Source organism: Pristiophorus japonicus, chromosome 7 (assembly GCF_044704955.1).
Source record: "Pristiophorus japonicus isolate sPriJap1 chromosome 7, sPriJap1.hap1, whole genome shotgun sequence".
Lineage (NCBI taxonomy): Eukaryota > Metazoa > Chordata > Chondrichthyes > Pristiophoridae > Pristiophorus > Pristiophorus japonicus.
This window is the reverse complement of record NC_091983.1, coordinates 1,236,052-1,252,130: the sequence shown is the minus strand read 5'-3', so window position 1 is coordinate 1,252,130 and position 16,079 is coordinate 1,236,052. Positions and strand designations below refer to the sequence as shown.

Here is a 16,079-nt window from a genome sequence, read left to right as displayed (position 1 = left end):
TGCCGACCACAGCTTTATGGCCTTGTGGCCAAAGGTGTTTTTCTGAACAAACTTTTCTATGAAGGACAGGTGGTCAGGCACTGTCCAACTGGTTGGGACGTTCCGCGGCAGCCTGGCCAGACCCATCCTTCACGACACCGGGGATAGATAGAACCTCAGCATGTAGTGACACTTGGTGTTTGCACACCGAGGGTCTATGCACAACTTGATGCAGCCGCACACAAAGGTGGCTATTGGGATGAGGGCCACGTTGGGTATATCCTTTCCCCCTTTATCCGAAGATTTGTACATCGTGTCCCTGCTGACATGTTCCATTTTCGACCACCAGATGAAGTGGGAGACAGCTCCGGTGACTGTGGCGGTGCAGGAGCGCGGTATGGGCCAGACCCGCGCCACGTACAGCAATACCGAAAGTACGCTGCACCGGATGACCAGGTTCTTGCCCGTAATCGATAGGGAGCACTGCTCCCACAATCCCAGTTTCTGCCTCACCTTGGTGGTACGCTCCTCCCAGGTTTTGGTGCGCGCCCCAGCTATATTCTGAACCACATTCCCGGAACCTTCAGGCAGTCTGACTTGACGGTGAAGGGGACAAAAGATCAGTCGGCCCAGTTCTCAAGGGTCATGGCCTCGCTTGTGTTACGATTGACTTTCGCTCCAGAGGCCAGTTCAAACTGGTCGCAGCTTCTCAGTAATCTGCGGACCAACTGTAGGTCCGAGCAAAAGACGGTAACATCGTCCATGTACAGGGAGGTCGTGACCTCGACACCTCCGACAGGCTCTGACTGATTTTTTTTGTTTCAAAAATATATACTTTATTCATACAAAAATGTTCACAATACATTTGAGAAAGAGTTCAGTACATTTGGATGCGGTCAGCAATTCCATACAATACATTTCTGAACGCTTTGCTTCGGCTGCGATCAGGAAGAATCGAAAGGGTTAAAAGTTGGAAGATTGAAGATTGGATGGAAAGAGGCTGTTAACCGATGTTAAGTATTTGGGTGTAACTTGTTGCTATGCGAATTCATGACATTGTCTGTATGTTAAGTATTTGAGTACCTTGTTATTATTTGATGGCATCATCTGTATGTTAAACGATGTTAAGTATTTGAGTGTACCTTGTTACTATAATAGTAATTCATTACATTGTCTGTATTTGAGTACCTTATTACTATTTGATGACATCTGTATAAGTAATCTGCTTTGTGTAAAGTAATTCAGAAAGCAGTTAGCTGTGATTGTAAAATGCAAAGAGATAAGAGTTCAAAGGCTTTTTAGGTATAAGAGATGGAACTGGCTTTTGTCACACAACATACACACACGGACACCAGTGACACTGGAATCTCGAAAGGAGAGCTGCCTTTGCATGCAGAGAGATTGTTTAGTATGAATGTCTAAATAAAAGACCCAATTTTGCCTTTACTATAACTGAGTGTATGCGTAATTCGACGTTTAAAGCAACAAAGTGAAAAGAGCGAGACAGCTTTATAACATTTTGGTGACCCCGATGTGATTTTCAAAAGTTCGTTGGCTTATTCGAAGACGCCGACGTGAAGCAGAAAGTTGGCTGAGTTATTCGAAGATCCCGACGTGATTTTCAAAAGTTCGGTGGCTGAGTTGTTGGAAGAAGTGTTTCCCACACATCAGTTCGAGGGGTGAGCATTGGCTTAATTGTCATGACTTAAAGGGATCTCCAGTTAGCAATGGAAGGATCAGGGAATATTCGAGATGAGGTCCGGTCATTTTTAATGAGTGGATTGAGCCAAAAGGGGACCTTATGGGATAAGGCAGGAAACAATGACAGGAGGATGGAGAGAGACACAGCAGTGCTTAGTGGAGAGTGGCCAGTTAAAAAAGATTAAAGTGTTTGGGTTAAAAAGTGATAAAAAGAGAAAAGTGTTAGTGTTACAGTGTCTAATGCTGGGGATTCAAAAGTTAGAAGAGGTTGAGGCTAGAGATAGGGAAGTCTCAGAACCCAGAGAGCAGTTAACAGCAGTCAGTAAAAAAGTAGAGAATTGGCGATTTCAGGCATTCGGGGCAGCCAGGACTGTTCTGACTCTGGATCAGTATCTTGCTGATGAACAGAACCGTAATCAAGATCTAGAGAAAGGAATATCTAAGCTGCAGCAGATGGTGGTATTAGGTTACCCAGCGGAGACAGCAATTGATAAAGCTGGGTGGTATTCGGAGGATTCCCCAGGTCTGAGAGTTGAAAAGGAGATTAAGGGACAGGGAGAATGCCCACCATTCCCATCTGCAGCTCCTTTGCCTCCTCCAACTTAGGAGCCTCGAACCCGTGTGGTTGGCATGGTAATGTTAGGTATGGAGGCAGAGCAGTTAGATGCCTCTTTGGTTCCTCAGATGCTTTACACTCCACAACATTCCACACGACCTTCCGGTAATGCGGAGAGTGAGAGAAGCACGTTCGGGCAGACAAGGCGAGAGCAAGATCATGATTCCTCTACTCCCTATGGAGCTCGTGAAGGGAACACGACCTTAAGTGGTTTTGGGGATTCCTGGTATGAGCGAGGAGGGGTAAAGTTACAGGACATGAGAGCTATCCTTAGTGAAGTGGGACCCGCACCTCTTCAGGATCTTAATAAGTTTGTCCAGTGGTGGTGTAATATTCCGGGATGGTGGCAGTCAGGGAACATATCAGAGAAACCGAGGGTTCACATGGTTCTACGAGCTTTAGGGAATCACCGGGGAAAGGTAGTAGGTTTTGAAACAATTTCCAGGTCCCCGCTTGGTAGAATAATAGCTGCAATCTTTGCTGCTCACTCAGGGCCACAGTTAATAAAGCGGCTTGCATTATTACCAGGGGAAGGACCAGGGAAGCAGGGGAACGTATATTCCAGTTGTGTAAAAGTTTGGGAAGTAATTGGATTGATGTCAGTCATTACGGGGATGGTGCACATAGAGAGATAATTTTGACTCTCCTATCCCTTCAGTAGTTCTGGAAGTAGATGCCTGGGGTGGGGACGATAGTTTTGATAAATGGTTGGCAAGGGTAGAAAGCTTGTATCAGAGACCTGCGGGTATCCCAGTCATGGAAGTGAGACAGGGGTTACAGCAATGGAAGGCAGAAGGGCCTGAGTGGATGAATCCCGCGAGGAGTCACATAAAAGGAGCAGGACCAGGTGGTGCCTAGAACCCGACCCGTCAGTTGATAGAGGACAGGGATAGACTGGCTAAAGAATTGGAAAAGTTCAAAGAAAAGTTGAAGAATCAGGAAAGAGAAGCTGGAGTCACAGACAGGAATGATACCTGGGTTCAGTTGCTGAGGTCGGGGGTAGATTCCACAGGTGAGGGAGGATCCCTATAGGGATGCCGCGCCTCAACTACACACGTCGTTTCTTTCGGACCCTTACTTCAGGATAGGGATGGCCATACCCTTATCGGGGCTTGTGTGGAAGGGCAGTGGGTAGTTGACACAGGGTCTGCCGGGACAAATGAAGGTTGCGGTGCTCCTGGAGGAAGGGGAATCCCCTCTTCAGAGACAGTACCCCAACACCCCAGATTCACGAGGAGCAGTTACTGAACAGTCAGAGATGAAAGCAGTGGGAGAAGCTTGAAGCTTGCTCAGAAGCATTTAAAGTTCCTGCAGGAATGGGCTGTCTCAGAACTGATGAGATGTTCAGTGAGAAACTCAAATGTGGGCGTTCCAAACATGATCTTAAAGGATGCGAAATAGAAGTTGGAGCATTGCAAATGTCAAGAGAGGAAATTACAGCAGTTTTTTTTTATATCCAATTTCTTTCCAGATCAACTCTAACGCCAAAGATAACTTTGCGCTAATATATTTGATCTTAGCCAAAAGGCCGAGAGGCGAAGTTGCACCGTTCCTGGAAACACTGCAATACCAGGTCGGTGCATGGAATGGACGGGGCAAGCCCCTGTTCCAGCTCCCTGTCCAAAAAACAATTTAATATCAGGTCCCCAGAGGGGACATTAAACTGATAAGAACAGATACTACACTTGATCTTAGCCAAAAGGCCACGAAGTACTTACAGCAGTTTTTTATTTTTTTATTTTTTTTTTCCCAGCAGTTCCAAAGGGTGAACTGAGAGAAGGACTGTGTCTCTCGACTGACTAATCAGCATTTCCGTCATCCTTTACTCGATGTTGTTACACTTCTCTCATAAGGCAGAGAAAATTGTTAAAACCTGTGCCGAGGGCAACAGACTTGGTCGAAGACACCGATTGCGAGTTTACATTTCTGAATGTAAACAGCATGGAATTCAGTCGAAAACATCAAAAATTGAGAGTCGACTTTTAAGTGAAAATGGATATGGTGATCACAGACCAATGGACTTTAAAATGGCATTCTTAGAATCGGGATCTGCAGCAACCCTACTGCTATTTGGAATAAGGAAATGCGGAAATGGAGTACAAGATTTCAACAGCTACAGAGTTTGAATCAAGCAATCGTGGACATTAACCATCACACTGCAGATAGTGAGAGCGTTCGCACAACTTTGGAAAATGTTACCCAGATAAGGCCTGCAGGGAGGCAAAGAGAAGAAGTGGGGTGTGTAGGAGCACAAGCCCACATTTCTGAACGCTTTGCTTCGGCTGCAGGCTGGAAATATCGAAAGGGTTAAAAGTTAGAAGATTCAAGATTGGAAAGAGACTGTTAGACGATGTCAAGTATTTGGGTGTAACTTGTTACTATGTGAATTCATGACATTGTCTGCATTTGAGTACCTTGTTACTATTTGATGACATCTGTATGTTAAGTAATCTGCTTTGTGTAAAGTAATTCAGAAAGCAGTTAGCTGTGATTGTCTAAATGCAAAGAAATAAGAGTTCAAAGGCTTTTTTGGTATAAGAGATGGATCTGGCTTTTGTCACATACACACATGGACACCAGTGACACTGGAATCTCGAAAGGAGAGCTGCCTTTGCAAGCAGAGAGTTTGTTTAGTATGAATGTCTAAATAAAAGACCCGATCCTGCCTTTACTATAACTGAGTGCGTGTGCGTAATTCGTCGGATAAAGCAATGAAGCGAAAAGAGAAAGACAGCCGTTTACAACACATTGCATACAATACAGTTCAATACAGAAATACAATACAGTTCAATACATATGATATTCATTTTATCGAATACACAGCATGTCCATTTACATTCACATTTTTCAGGGTCCACCTACAACCCGAGGAGGGGTTTAATTACTGATCCCAGCCCCTTGGTGTACAAAGGCGGAAGGGGCTTACACTGTGGGCCTTTGCAGCGACTGCACCAACCTTTAGTGCATCCCTCAGCACGTACTCCTGGGCCTTGGATTGCGCCAGTCTGCAACACTCGGTCGTGGACATCTCCTTGTTCTGGAAGACCAGCAAGTTTCGGGAAGACCAAAGTGCGTCTTTCACCGAGTTGATGACCCTCCAGCAGCAGATGATGTCTGTCTCAATGTGCGTCCTTGGGAACAGTTCGTAGAGCACAGAGTCCTGTGTTACAGAGCTGCTCGGGATGAACCTCAGCAGCAACCACTGCATCTCCTTTCAGACCTGCCTTGCAAAGGCGCAATCCTGAAGGAGATGGATGACAGTCTCGTCCACACCCCAGCCGACTCTCTGACTGATGCAGTATAATCCCATGAGCACCAGTCACCCTTGAGGGGCTCATACAGGTGACCAGTCCTCAGGTGTGATCCCAGACACTGGGTTATTTGATGGGGGCGGCATCTGATGGAAGGTCTGCACCCAAAACATTCACCTGATGGCAGGTTGGTCACAAAAGTAAAAGCCCATAGGATCCAGGGCAAAGTGGCAAGTTGGATCCAAAATTGGCTCAGAGGCAGGAAGCAAAGGGTAATGGTCAATGTGTGTTTTTGTGACTGGAAGGCTGTGTCCAGTGGGGTTTGCAGGGCTCAGTACTGGGTCCCTTGCTCTTTGTGGTACATATCAATGATTTACGGCCCAAAATTGGCCCCCTCCATAAGCTCCAATCTAAGAGGCGGGAATGGAGCGGAGAGGCCTTTCCGACTGGGGGCAGACGGATGGGCCGACACGTCCCAAATTGCCCCCTTCCGCAAGTGGCGGGAGCGGGTTACCGCACCACCCGTCTCCCCACTGCGTCCGACACGTGCCAACCCCTTACCGGCGGCGACCCACTTTCCGAGCCGCGCGGAAAATTGCCCCACAGGAGCAGGAAGCTGTCCACCCTTAAAGGATGGCCCAGCCAAAACCCTCCCTGCTGGCCCACAGCTTGCCACTAAAGTGGCTGCAGAGTTCGCAGCGGCCCTCCCCTTTAACCGAAAACATTATTCCAAGTCCTGAATTTCTCTGGATTCTCTGCCCCAAAGACTTTAAAGAATGGTAGGTGTGCCCCGTTTGGGGCGGGGCTCATTTCGGCCCATTAGACTCTAATGTAGGAGGCATTATTGACAAGTTTGCAGCTGTTACAAAAATCGGCCGTGTGGTTGATAATGAAGAAGAAAGCTGTAGACTTCAGGAAGATATCAATCAACTGGTCAGGTGGGCAGAACAGTGACAAATGGAATTCAATCCAGAGAAGTGTGAGGTAATGCATTTCGGGAGGGCTAACAAGGTAAGGGAATACACATTAAATGGTACGCCACTTAAAAGTGTAGAGGAACAAAGGGACCTTGGAGTGCAGGTCCACAGATCCCTGAAGGCAGCAGGACAGGGAGATAAGGTGGTTAAGAAGGCATATGGATTACTTGCCTTTATTAGCCGAGGCATAGAATATAAGAGCAGAGAGGTTATGCTAGAGCGTATCGCCAAAGTGAAGCAAAAACTGGGATGGTGGAAGCTGTGTTTCCTCTCCATGGCAGGAAAGAACCTGGTCATCAGGAGTGAGGTGCTCTCCGTGTTGTTATACGTGGCGCAGGTCTGACCCATCTCACGCTCCTGTGCCGCGGCAGTCACCCGGGCCGTCTTCCACTTTGTCTGGACCGTGTCCGCAGAGACACGATGTACAAATCTCTGGACAGTGGAGGAAAGGATGTTCCGAACATGGCCCTCATCCTGATGGCCATCTTTGTGAGCGGCTGCATCAAGCTGAAAGTGTCACCACGTGCTGAGGTTCTACCTATCCCCGGTGTTGCGAAGGATGGGCCTGGCCACGCTGCCGTGAAGCAGCCTCACCAGCTGGACCATGCCTGTCCACCTGTCCTTCGTGGTAAAGTTTTCACAAAAAAACCCTTTGACCACAAAGCCACAAAACAGTGGTCAGCACGCAACGTCCTGGACGCCCTACGAAAGGAGAGGGTGGATCCTGTCGGGTGGTTCCCCAAGTAGACTGTCGAACTCGTTTGGCAGAATGTCTCATCGGCAGAACTTTCACAGAAGCACCAAGATGTAGCTTGGTTGGCGGTGAGGAGGGCCCTACCCGTCAGAGCGTTCTTGCACAGCCGACGTCTCAGCAGCACGGCACGGTGCCCCCGAGTCGGCTGCGGGGCGGATGAGACTGTCACCCATTTCCTTCAGGACTGCCTCTTTGCAAGGCTGGTCTGGAAAGAGATGCAGTGGTTGCTGTCGAGGTTCATCCCAAGCAGCTCCGTAACACAGGACTCTGTGCTCTACGGGCTGTTCCCAGGGACACACACCGAGACAGACATCACCTGCTGCTGGAGGGCCATCAACTCGGTCAAAGACACTCTTTGGTCTTGCTGAAACTTGCTGGTCTTCCAGAGCAAGGAGATGTCCACGTCTGCGTATTGCAGACTGGCGCAATCCAAGATCCAGGACTACGGGCTGAGGGACGCACTTAAAATTGGTGCAGTCGCCGCAAAGGCACGGTGGGGAAGGGCCACAGTTTAAGCCCTTCCGCCACGGTAAACCTAGGGGCTGGTATCAGTATAAAACTCCCCTCGGGCTGCAATGGTAAACCTTTTGTATACATAGAGCACCATGATCAGCAAACACCTGTGTAGTGCCATGTATAATGCAAGTTCTGTTGCGTAATGCATGTTGGAAAGAAATGTAACTGTACCCTCACTGTGTACTGTATGGTGACACATGTAATGTAACTTGATGAATGTACCACAATGTTTCCTGGATTGTATGAATCGTACCTTGAAATGTAAAGTAAAGAAATGTATTGAACGGAACTGTGGTCAGCATCCAAATGTAGTGTATGGGATGGCTGACCGCATCCAAATGTACTGAACTGTTTTCGAATGTATTGTGCACATTTTTATATGAATAAAGTATATTTTGAAATTAAAAAAAAAGCAGAGAGATTATGCTAGAACTAGTTAGACCACAGCTAGAGTACTGCGTGCAGTTCTGGTCACCACATTACAGGAAAGATGTGATTGCACTAGAGAGGGTACAGAGGAGATTTATGAGGGTGTTGCCTGGACTGGAGAACTTTAGCTATGAGGAAAGATTGGATAAGCTGGGTTTGTTTTCCTTGAAACAGAGGAGGCCGGGGGGATCTTATTGAGGTGTATAAAATTATGAGGAGCCTAAATAGAGTGGATAGGATGAACTTATTTCCCTTAGCAGAGGGGTCAACAACCAGGAGGCATAGATTTAAAGTAATTGGGGGGAGGTTTCGAGGCAAGTTCAGAAGTTTCTTCACCCAGAGGTTGGTGGGGGTCTGGAAGTCACGGCCTGAAAGGGTGGTAGAGGCAGAAACCCTCACCAGATTTAAAACGTACTTGGATGTGCACTTGAAGTGCCGTAACCTGCAGGGCTACGGACCAAGAGCTGGAAAGTGGGATTTGGCTAGATAGCTCTTTGTCAGCCGGCGCGGACACGATGGGACGAAATGGCCTCCTTCCGTGCTGTAAATTTCTATGATTCTGAACTTTCTCCTTAAGATGCTCCTGTGTATTTCCAGCATTTTCTATTCTAAGTTCTGAGTAGAGTTGCATGACTTCCAACCGCCCCTCCCCCACGCTCCCACCATGGCCAATCGGAAAGCAAACAGACTTTTTGTTAACTCATTGGATGATTTCTGACTGTTATCTTTTGTCCCCATCGCTAATATTTTTGAAACTAATAAATGAAAGCATTAAAAAAAAAAGAAGAAACAATTTTATTTTAATGTCCCGATGGTCTTCCTCCTCCGTATTGCTCACAGGAGTGTCCAAGAGGTTAACACGTAGTGTCACTTGTGGCTCAGTGGTTAGCACATTTGCGTCTGAGTCAGAAGGTTGTCGGTTCAAGTCTCACTCCAGGGACTTGAGCACAAAAAAAAAATCTAGGCTAACACTCCAGTGCAGTGCTGAGGGAGTGCTGCACTGTCGGAGGTGCTATCTTTCAGATGAGACGTTAACCTGAGGCCCCGTCTGTCTCTAAGTGGACGTAAAAGATCCATGGCACTATTTTGAAGGAGCGGAGGAGTTTTCCCCAGTGTCCTGGCCAATATTTATCCCTCAATAACAAAAAAACAGATTATCTGGTCATTGTCACATTGCTGTTTATGGGAGCTTGCTGTGTGCAAATCAGCTGCCGTGTTTCCTACATTACAACAGTGACTACACTCCAAATGTACTTTATTGGCCATTTCAGTCATTGTGTCCATGGAGTTCAGTGTGACGATGTGTTCCTCAGAGGGGCAGTAAAAGAAACACAGGCTGTCCAAACACCAAGACAATATCTGGAGAAACATTATATCATCTCGAACAAAATGTTTGCTTTGTCCACACAAACGTATTTTTTTCCAAAAATGGCAGATAATTAAAAGTATGGAACAATCTAATTTTATTCTGAAATCCGAGTCAAAATAGATTGGTGGTTTCATCATTTTTGTTTTTGATGGCCCAGAAATCGTGGCCTCCCCGGTTCCGTACGAAGTTTCTACGGACCCAGGAGGGCATCGGAAAAGCCGGTTTTCAGCGCACAATGCGCATGCGTTGAAATCCAGCTTTTCCGGTCTATGGAGCTTGACAGATGATCCGCATCTCGGGAGCGAAGACATTTGCAAGGGCAAGATTGCGGGATTTACCCATACCTTGCCCAGCAAATGTCCTCAAAATTCTTGCGCCTGATAAAAGCAGCTGCATAGCCTACTTTTACAGGCATAAGTGTTTAAAAACATACACAAATGTAATTAAATTAAATTAAATAAACACATTTTATTGTTAAAAAACTCTGCCCACTAAGGTAAGTTAATTTTTAACCCGAATTACAAAACTTTTTTAAAAATCTGAAAAATATTGTTTTTTTCTAAGGCATTTATTAACTTTAATTTCAATGAATTTTCATTATGGTGTTTAGTGTGTTTTTTTTTCTCAATTAATAGCAATGAGAATCGGTCGATACGGAGTTCCCATTGCTATGAATGAGAAAGGTGTGGAATACTGGACCTGATTGGCTGAGCAGTCACATGTGACTGCACCATCTCCGTGGGAACCTGGAGGACGGGAGCGCGCTTCGCAGCGCGGGAAGAGAAGGCCTCCCCACCGAAATCCCACGTTCCTCCCGGACCACCAGGTACTTTGGGGGAAATGTTTCAAGTCGGAGGCAATTGCCCGCGGGAAGCGGGCCATTATATTTGATTTCTTATTTCCACAAGGTTACTTCTCAGGGTCATTATCCATACAGTCTTGTTACAGCAACGACAAAAGGAGCATGAGAAACCGGAGCAGCACCGGAGGGTAAGACGTAAAAAGAATCAAAGTGTGACATCATAGGAAGGCAGGGAAGTGATTGGTTGGTCAGTATTTCTCTCTTTTTCTTGGGCAGAGGTTTAAATTAAGAGCCGGGATTAAAAAACTTAATTAATTAAATATAATGCATTAGAGATGGCAAGGGAAGCGATGTGTTGCTGCTGCAGCATGTGGGAGATGGTGGACACCATTGAGGTCCACTGCGACCACATCTGCAGTAAGTGTTGGCTGCACGAGGAACTTCGGCTCCGTGTTGATGAGCTGCAGTCCGAGCTTCAGACACAGCGATACATCAGGGAGGGGGAGAGTTACCTGGACGCTGCGTTCTAGGAGGCAGTCACATCCCTTAGGGTAAATAATTCAATTTTGGTCTGTGGTCAGGGACAGGAGGGTGTGACTATCAGTGAGGCAGGTATGGGGACCCAGGATGTAGTGATGGAGGAGCCTCAGCCCTTGCTCTTGGTTCTTACTCCCTGTGTGGACAAGAGCAGAAGAGAAGGGAGGATGAGTAAACTGACAGCAGCACCGTGGTACAGGTGGCCATTCAAGTTGGGGGAAGTAAAAGGAAATGTTGTAGTCGTAGGGACAGTATAGTTACACCGCCTCCAGGCCAGGTCCAAGACCACCCCAACTTCTGTTGTTGAGCTACAGTACGCGGACGATGTCTGCGTCTGCACACATTCTGAGACTGAACTCCAGGATATAGTCGGTGTATTCACCAAGGCATATGAAAGCATGGGCCTTACGTTAAACATCCGTAAGACAAAGATCCTCCACCAGCCTGTCCTCGTTGCACAGCACTGCCCCCCAGTCATCAAGATCCACGGCGCGGCCCTGGACAACGTGGACCATTTCCCATACCTCGGGAGCCTCTTATCAACCAAAGCAGACATTGATGAGGAGATTCAACACCGTCTCCAGTGCATCAGTGCAGCCTTCGGCCGCCTGAGGAAAAGAGTGTTTGAAGACTTGGCCCTCAAATCTACCAGCAAGCTCATAGTCTACAGGGCTGTAGTAATATCCACCCTCCTGTATAGCTCAGAGGCATGGACGATGTACAGAAGACACCTCAAGTTGCTGGAGATTTATCACCAACGATGTCTCTGCAAGATCCTGCAAATCCCCTGGGAGGACAGGTGCACCAACATCAGTGTCCTCGCCCAGGCTAACATCCCCAGTATTGAAGCACTGACCACACTCGATCAGCTTCGCTGGGCAGGCCACATAGTTCGCATGCCAGGCACAAGACTCCCAAAGTAAGTGCTTTATGCGGAGCTCCTTCACGGCAAATGAGCCAAAGGTGGGTAGCGGAAACGTTACAAGGACGCCCTCAAAGCCTCCCTGGTAAAGTGTGACATCCTCACTGACACCTGGGAGTCCCTGGCCAAAGACCGCCCTAAGTGGAGAATGTGTATCCGGGAGGGTGCCGAGCACCTTGAGTCTCATCGCCGAGAGCGTAAAGAGGTCAAGCACAGGCAGCGGAAGGAGCGTGCGGCAAACAATCTCGGCCTTTTGGCTAAGATCATGCGTAACTGACCTGACAGGGGAGTAACCATGACCCCAAAGTGGTTCTCCCTGGATCAGGAAGGTGGTTCTCCTATGCTTTTTGGAAATAGGAGGTGGGTGGGGTGGATTGACCCATCCACCTCCACGGAGGTGTGTGGGGGGCCTGACCCATCCACCTCCATGGCACAAACCTGGTATTGCAGTACTTCCAGGAACGGTGCAGTGGCTCTCGGCCCTTTTGGCTAAGAGCATTGGCGCAGAGTGATCCTTGATGTGTGCAAGGTGACCTCTGGCGTTTGTGATTTGACAAAGAATTGGAAAGATTGGCAACGAAAAATGTAAAAAAAAAAACAGACCCACCCTCCCCTTCCCTTGGCGACTGTCTGCCCCACCTGTGACAGAGTCTGTGGCTCTCATATTAGACTGTTCAGCCACTAAAGAACTCACTTCAGGAGTGGAAGCAAGTCTTCCTCAATTCCGAGGGACTGCCTATGAGGATGATAGTTAGGGGGATAGATACAGTTCTCTGCAGCTGAGAGCGTGAGTCCCGAAGGCTGTGTTGCCTGCCCGGTCCCAGGGCTAAGGTTATCTCCTCTGGACTGGAGCAGAACTTGGATTGGGAGGGGAAAGATCCAGTTGTCGTGGTCCACATGGGTACGAACGACATAGGTCGGACAAAGAAGGAGGTTCTGCTGAGGTAGTATGAGCAGCTAGGGACTAAATTAAAAAGCAGAACCACAAAGGTCATACTCTCTGGATTACTACCTGAGCCAAGAGCAAATTTGCATAGAGTAAATAAGACCAGAGAGGTGAACATGTGGCTCAAAGACTGGTGTGGGAGAAATGGGTTTTGGTTCATGGGGCACTGGCACCAGTACTGGGATAAGAGGGAGCTGTTCCGATGGGACGGGCTTCACTTGAATCATGCTGGGACCAGTGTCATGGCAAATAAAATAATTAGGGCTGTAGATAGGGCTTTAAACTAAATAATGGGGGATAGGGTTCAGGTGAGCAGAAATTTAAAAAATCAAAGAGGAAGGAGAAGGCAATAGAGCAGGGCAGCGATCGGGGTAATGATAACCAGAGTGTAACAGGAAGGGACAGAGTGTATAAACATGAGTGTATCAGAAAGTGGGGTCAGAGTAGGGAAAATGGTAAAAAGACAAAATTAAAAGCTCTTTATCTGAATGCACGCAGCATTCGTAACAAGATCGATGAGTTGACGGCACGAATAGAAATAAATGGGTATGATCTGATAGCCATTACAGAGACGCGGTTGCAAGGTGACTGTTATGTCTTGAATAAAGCAGTATAACTGAGTACTGTGGATGTGAGCAAGTGTAACTTTAGTCTCTTTATTCTAACTCCAGAGTGTTGGTACAGCATGGGAGGCCTGCTTATATAGTGCTCCCAAGGGATACTGGTTACATAGAGTTGCATACATAACATCATTCCCTCCCAAAGTCAATAGTACACTTATTTACAGGGCGAGACGATTTGGGGACTTTACTCCCTAGTCAATCGTCTCGGTACAAATGCAGGTGCAGGTGAGTTGGTTGGGCCTTCGCTGGGCTGCTGGGGATGATGAGTTCGGTTGCCACTTGTGTGTGTGTTGGAGGGTCGAAGTTGGTAGTGTCCTCTTCAGGTTGCTCGTGGCAGTCTGTGAATCGCAGTTTGGTTTGGTCCAAATGTTTTCTGTAAGGTAGTCCATTTGCGAGTTTGACCTGAAACACCCTACCCCCTTCTTTGGTTATGACATGCCAGCAAGCCATTTGGGACCATGTCCATAGTTGAGTACAAATACAGGGTCATTGACTTCAATATCCCGTGACAAATTTGCGCGATCATGGTACATGCTTTGTGGATGCCATCTGCCCTTGACGTGATCATGGAGATCAGGGTGAATGAAAGAGAGCCTTGTTTTGAGCACCCTTTTCAATGAGCAGCTCGGCTGGAGAAACCCCGGTGAGCGAGTGGGGTCTGGTGCGGTAGCTGAGCAGCACTCGGGACAAGCAGGTCTGCAGGGAGCCTTCCGACACACGTTTCAAGCTTTGCTTGATGGTTTGAACTGCCCGTTCTGCCTGGCCATTGAATGCGGGCTTGAACGGGGCAGATGTGACGTGCTGGATCCCATTGCGGGTCATGAATTCCTTGAATTCAGCACTGGTGAAGCACTGCCCATTGTCGCTGACAAGGACATCAGGCAGGTCGTGCGTGACAAACATGGTTCGTAGGCTTTCGATGGTGGCAGTGGACGTGCTTGTAGACATTATTATACATTCAATCCATTTTGAATAAGCATCCACAACAACCAAAAACATTTTGCCTAGAAATGTGTCCGCAAAGTCAACGTGGATCCTAGACCACGGTTTGGAGGGCCATGACCACAAACTTAGCGGTGCCTCTCTGGGTGCATTGCTCAGTTGAGAGCAAGTGTTGCATTGGTGCACACATGACTCTAAGTCTGATTCAATGTCGGGCCACCACACATGGGATCTCGCTATAGCTTTCATCATTACTATGCCTGGGTGGTCGCATATGAACGTTTCCCTGCCTTTCTTAGGCAAAACCATGCGATTACCCCACAAAAGACAGTCCGCCTGTATGGGCATTTCGTCTTTGCGCCGCTGGAACGGCTTAATCTCTTCATGCATCTCCGCTGGGACGCTGGACCAGCTCCCATGGAGGACATAGTCTTTTTACAAGGGACAGTAAAGGATCCTGGCTAGTCCAGGTCCTGATCTGGTGGGCCGTAATGGGTGACTTTTCGTTTTCGAATGCATCCATCACCATGAGCAAGTCTGCAGGCTGTGCCATTCCCACCCCGGTGATGGGCAATGGTAGCCGACTGAGAGTATCAGTGCAGTTCTCTGTACCTGGTCTGTGGAGGATTACATAGTTGTATGCAGACAGCGTGAGCGCCTATCTTTGGATGCAGGCAGAGGCATTGGTGTTAATCCCATTGCTCTCTGAGAATAGCGATATGAGCGGCTTATGGTCAGTTTCTAGCTCAAACTTGAGACCAAACAGATACTGGTGCATTTATTTCACCCCGTAAGCGCACGCCAGAGCTTCTTTTTCAATCATGCTGTAGGTCCTTTCAGCCTTGGACAAACTCCTGTTCGCATAGGCGATCGGTTGCAATGTTCCCGATTCATTAGCTTGTTGTAACACACACCTGACCCCATATGAAGACGCATCGCAAGCTAGCACTAAACATTTACATGGGTTATACAGAACAAGCAATTTGTTGGTACATAACTGATTTCTGGCTTTCTCAAAAGCAGCCTCTTGTGATTTCCCCCAAACCCAGTCGTCTCCCTTGCGTAGTAGTACATGTAATGGTTCTAGCAAGGTGCTTAACCCATGTAGAAAATAACCAAAATAGTTGAGGAGTCCCAGGAACGAGTGTAGCTCCGCCACGTTCTGTGGTCTCGACGCATTCTTGATGGCCTCCGTCTTGGCGTCGGTAGGTCTGATGCCGTCTGCCATGATTCTTCTCCCTAAGAACTCGATCTCTGGCGACAGGAACACACACTTCGAGCTTTTCAACCCCAGTCCCACGCGATCTAGCCGTCTTAGAACCTCTTCCAGATTCAAGTGTTCGATGGTGTCCCGACCTGTGACCACGGTGCGTGGAACCGACTTTAGCAGGCTCTCCATGTTCCTTTGGAAAATTGCCGCGATCGATCGAATCCCAAACGGGCATCTATTGTAGATGAACAGACCTTTGTGCGTGTTGATGCAGGTGAGGCCATTCGACGATTCCTTCAGCTCCTGCATCATGTAGGCCGAGGTCAGGCCCAACTTGGTGAACGTCTTTCCTCCAGCCAGGGTCGCAAATAGGTCGTCTGCCTTGGGTAGCAGATACAGGTCCTGTAGCAAAAAACGGTTAATCGTTACTTTATAGTCCCCACAAATTCTGACCGTGCCATCGCCTTTGAGAACCGGAACAATCAGACTGGCCCACTCGTTGAAT

At 47.7% G+C, this 16,079-nt stretch overlaps 2 pseudogenes; one reads left to right on the top strand and one right to left on the bottom strand.

Annotated features, from left to right (window-relative positions):
* Positions 1–3,832: 3,832 nt before the first annotated feature.
* On the bottom strand, positions 3,833–4,011 carry LOC139267683 (U2 spliceosomal RNA; annotated as a pseudogene).
* An 8,079-nt stretch (positions 4,012–12,090) lies between these two features.
* LOC139267613 (U2 spliceosomal RNA) lies at positions 12,091–12,328 on the top strand (annotated as a pseudogene).
* Positions 12,329–16,079: the final 3,751 nt, after the last annotated feature.